This window comes from Hevea brasiliensis, chromosome 16 (assembly GCF_030052815.1).
Source record: "Hevea brasiliensis isolate MT/VB/25A 57/8 chromosome 16, ASM3005281v1, whole genome shotgun sequence".
Taxonomy (NCBI): Eukaryota; Viridiplantae; Streptophyta; class Magnoliopsida; order Malpighiales; family Euphorbiaceae; genus Hevea; species Hevea brasiliensis.
This window is the reverse complement of record NC_079508.1, coordinates 33,768,971-33,774,258: the sequence shown is the minus strand read 5'-3', so window position 1 is coordinate 33,774,258 and position 5,288 is coordinate 33,768,971. Positions and strand designations below refer to the sequence as shown.

Sequence of the window (5,288 nt, the reverse complement as noted above, 5' to 3'; positions counted from 1 at the left end):
GTTCTATTTATGTCCTAAAAATGTTTTCCAGGGTTCCCATGATCCGAGGAGCGATCAACGGTCCACGCCGTGACTTCAGTCACGTCACCCATCGTTAGGTTTCCTACGTTTAACTTGATCACATTTCTTTGCAATCATTTTTCCTTTGTTTTTCTTGTACTTTCTTTTCTTTTATTTCATTATTTTATGTCTCCTCACTCTCATTGAAGTGTGGTTCTAGGCATCCTAGTTGTCCGGACAACACTGGTCACTGGAGCAGCAGAACGCACTACCGAACTTAGGGGTGTTACACCTAAACAGTCAGAATTGCCGTGTAGCCTAGTACTTGCTAATTAAATTCCTTATGGGAACGATACTTCACTCATCACTTTATTACTTGTTAGCGATCCATGCACTTGTGGTGGTTGAAAAACCAGCAAATAAGTTTTTGGCACCATTGCTGGGAATTTTAATTTTAGTAATATTAGGTGATAAGTAATTTAGCTGATTTAGGCAATTTTCATTTATTGTTTAATTTTGTTTAAATTATTTTATTCTCTTATTCTTTCTCAGGTGATTAGTTTGGTACATGACCAGAACAAGACCAGAGGAAGAATTCTTTGATTTGGATCCAAAGATAGACAGAACTCTAAGAACTATCAAGAGGGAGAGGAAACGTGAAGGACTAGATCAAGGGAATCCAAAAATTCCAAATATGGCCAATAATAACAACAACAAGCCAAGACTCTTGAAGGACTACGGAGCTCCCTCCATACAAGGATTCCAACCTAGTGTTACAAGACCCACAGTGGATGCCAACAATTTTGAACTAAAACCAGCATAGCTCCATATGATCCAATAGACCCAGTTTGGGGGTTCACCGACAGAAGATCTGCACTACCACCTCCAGTGCTTTCTTGCCCTTTATGATACATTCAAGATGAATGGGATCTCTAATCAAGCCATAAGACTTAGAGCATTCCCGTTTTCCCTTCGAGATAGAGTAAGGAAGTGGTTACTTTCTCAACCAGCTAGAACATTCACCACATGGGAGGACCTCTCACAAGCTTTTCTAGCAAGGTACTTCCCACCTGCAAAGTTGAGAGTTGAACTCAACACCTTTATGCAAAGGGAAGGTGAATCACTCTATGATGCATGGGAGAGATATAAGGACCTATAGAGAGAATGCCCACATCATGGCATAGAAGATTGGCTCCTCATTTAGAACTTCTATAATGGGCTTCTGCCCTCTACAAGAAGCATAGTAGATTCAGCAGCAGAAGGTGACCTAATAGAGAAAACAGTGGATCAAGCACTTGAACTTTTGGAGAGGGTCGCATATCACAACTACGAGTGGTAGAATGAAAGAGGAAATACAAGGAGAACAATAGCAATCCTAGAAGTGGATGCCCTAAGCATGATAAATGCTCAATTTGACTAGCTCACAAAGAGGCTTGATAAAATGCAGGTCAATGCTATAGGGATGCACAGTCAACATGATGACAACTATGGAGGAGGATACATGGGTTCAGAGTACAATAGCTTTAATGAGCTCCCCACGAAATTGATGAACTATGTGAATAATGGAGGGAACTTCAACCACAGACAGCCCCACAACCCATATTCAAATACATACAACCCTGGATGGAGGAACCACCCAAATTTCTCATGGTCAAATTCTCAAAATCAGCCAATAAACAAACAGCAAGGGTATGGACGGCCAACACCCCCCGGATTTCAGAACAAGGGACAAAATACTACACAGCCATTGCCACTCCTTCAGAACCAACAGCCTAAATCAAGGTTAACTATGGAATCCATGATGGAAAGCTTCCTAGCAGCCCAGTAACAGCAAAATGAAATGATCAAATAGCTAACTTCCAGAATGAACCAACTTGCCACCCACAACAAGATGCTTGAAAATCAAATTGTTCAGCAAGCAACCTCTTTAAGCAAAGCTGCTGGTAAACTGCCTAGTCAACCAAAGATGAACCCAAAGGAGCATTGTAAGGTAGTTACATTAAGAAGTGGAAGAATTTTAGAATAGTCAGAGAAAGTGCCAAAAGAGGAAACCTCTGAAAAATCTAAAAGCCAAGCAAGGGAGAAAGAGGAAGAAGCCCAGAAGGATCAGAAGGAGGAAACAAGGAAGAAAAAGAAGCTACCAGAGCCATATCAGCCTCCCCTACCTTTTCCTCAGAGATTCCAGAAAGCCAAATTGGATAAGCAGTTTGGGAAGTTTTTAGAAGTTTTACAGAAACTGTATATCAACATTCCCTTCACTGAAGCACTCTCTCAGATGCCATCCTACACCAAATTCCTTAAGGAAATTCTATCAAAGAAAAGAAATCTGGAAGACTATGAGACTGTTTCTCTAACAAAGGAATGCAGAGCCATACTGCAAAACAAACTGCCTCCAAAGCTGAAAGACCCAGCAAGCTTCTCCATACCTTATCTCATTAGCGATAAGAAAATAGACAAGGCCCTTTGCAATCTTGGGGCAAGTGTGAGTTTAATGCCTCTATCAATATGCCAAAAGGTGGAGGTCGGAGAACTGAAACCCACAACAATTTCATTGCAATTGGCTAATCGATCTGTTAAATAACCTATGGGAATACTTGAGAACATTCCTATCAAGGTGGGCAAATTCTTCATTCCAGTTGATTTTGATGTGCTTAAGATGGAAGAGGATGTTCAAATCCCTATCATCTTGGGAAGACCTTTCTTGGCAACTGCCAGAGCAATTATAGACGTCAAAATCGGGCAACTGACTCTCAAGGTAGAGGATGAAGAAGTGGAATTCAACTTGTTTGACACAATGAAACACAAATTCAAACCTGATGAATGCCTTAGGGTTGACATAGTTGACGAGCAACTTGAGGAAGAATTTCATAAGACCCATCCTGAAGATCCTCTTGAACCATGCATTGTGCACAGCCACACAGCGAATAATGAGAACACAAAAATAGTAGCCTGTGCACAACATTTAGCAGCTCATCCACTCCTACCCTTGACTCAAGCTCTCAAGGTAGAGGAGCTGAAGGAGGAACAAACCAAAAGTAATTCGGAGAAAAATTTTAAACAGGTAAAACTCAAACCTCTTCCCTCTACGCTAAGGTACACATTCCTAGACTCAAATTTTGAATATCCTATTATTATCAATGCCAGTCTATCTGAAATTGAAGAGAAAAAATTGCTAAGGGCACTTACGACACATAGTAAGAGCATAGGGTATAAAATAGAAGACTTGAAAGGGATTCATCCTTCCATTTACATGCATAGGATACCTACGGAAGAAAACAGTAAACCCATTATTGAACATCAAAGAAGACTTAACCCAAATATGAAAGAAGTAGTGAAAAAGGAAATTTTGAAACTATTAGATGCAGGTATTATATACCCGATCTATGATAACAAATGGGTTAGTCTAGTGCATGTAGTGCCTAAGAAAGATGGGACAGCTGTCATTCAAATTGCAAATGATGAACTAATCTCTACTAGGGTAGTTACTAGTTTGCGCATGTGCATAGACTATAGGAAATTGAATAGTGCCACCAGAAAGGACCATTTTGCTATTCCTTTCATAGACCAAATGCTAGAAAAATTAGTAAAACATTCCTACTTTTGCTATCTAGATGGGTATTCAGGATTCTTTCAAATTCCTATTCACCCAGAAGACCAGGAAAAGACCACATTCACATGCCCTTATGAAACATTTGCATATAGAAGAATGCCCTTTGGTCTTTGTAATGCCCCTGCTACCTTTCAAAAATGCATGATGGCTATTTTTTCTGATTATATTGAAAATATCACAAAAGTTTTTATGGATGATTTTTCTGTTTATGGCACCACTTTTGATGATTGCTTAGCTAACCTATCCAAAGTGTTACAAAGATGTGAAGAATCAAACCGAGTTCTAAATTGGAAAAAATGCCACTTCATGATAAGAGAAGGCATAGTTCTTGGTCATCTGATATCAGAAAGAGGAATTAAAGTTGACAAGGCAAAAATTGAAATCATTAAAAAAATGCCACCACCAATATCAGTCAAAGGAGTACGAAGCTTTTTGGGACATGCAGGCTTCTACAGAAGATTCATCAAAGATTTTTCCAAAATAGCTAAACCATTGACAAATTTATTGAGTCAAGATGTTCCTTTTGATTTTGATGAAAATTGCCTTGTTTCTTTCAACAGGATAAAAGAAGCCTTGATCTCAGCACCCATTATGCAACCACCTGATTGGGAGCTACCATTTGAAATCATGTGCAATGCAAGTGATTATGCTGTGGGAGTAGTACTTGGACAAAGGAAAGATAAAAAGCTCCATGCCGTCTATTACGCCAGCAAGACACTTGGTGACACATAAATCAATTATGCTACCACAAAAAAGGAATTCCTAGTAGTAGTGTTTGCAATTGACAAATTCAGATCCTACTTAATTGGGTCAAAAGTCATTGTATTCACAGATCATGCTGCCATCCAGTACCTTTTGAATAAGAATGAGGTGAAACTAAGGCTGATTTGATGGGTTTTACTCCTGCAAGAATTCGACCTTGAAATCAAGGACAAAAAAAGGATCCAAAAATGTAGTGGCTGACCATCTCTCCAGGCTGAAACTAGAATACATAGGAGACATTGAAGATTTGCCAATTGATGATTCATTTCCCGATGAGCAATTATTAACTTTATCCCTAGTTCCTTGGTATGCTAATTTTGTGAATTTTCTTGTGTGCAGGGTATTACCACCCAACATGACTTATCAGCAAAAGAAGAAATTTCTGCATGATGTGCAATACTATACATGGGAGGAACCTCTATTGTACAAGAGATGCAATGATGAGCTGATAAAACAATGCATACCAGAAGAGGATATAGAGAGTATTCTCCAGCACTGCCATTCATCACCATATGGGAGACACTTTGGCACCATAAAAACAGCAGCTAAAATTTTGCAAGCCGAATTTTACTAGCCTAACCTGTTTAAGGATGTGAGATCCTTCGTGCTGGCTTGTGATCAATGCCAAAGAATAGGTAACATCTCCAGAAGGAATGAAATGCCACAGCACGGTATACTCGAGGTAGAAATATTTGATATGTCAGGGATAGACTTCATGGGCCCATTCCCCTCTTCTTTTGGAAACAAGTATATTTTGGTTGGTGTTGATTATGTGTCAAAATGGGTAGAAGCAATAGCCATGCCAACCAATGATGCCAGAGTGGTCACAAAGTTCCTTAAGAAGAACATCTTCACAAGATTTGGTACACCACGAGCGATAATCATCGATGGAAGAAGTCACTTCTACAACCAACAA

The 5,288-nt window shown here is 39.4% G+C and overlaps 1 non-coding gene across 1 annotated transcript; it reads right to left on the bottom strand.

Annotated features, from left to right (window-relative positions):
* Nucleotides 1-1,075: 1,075 nt before the first annotated feature.
* On the bottom strand, nucleotides 1,076-1,182 carry LOC131175090 (small nucleolar RNA R71). The gene has a single exon (XR_009145250.1). It is a non-coding gene; the product is annotated as a small nucleolar RNA R71 (small nucleolar RNA).
* Between the last annotated feature and the right edge of the window lie 4,106 nt (nucleotides 1,183-5,288).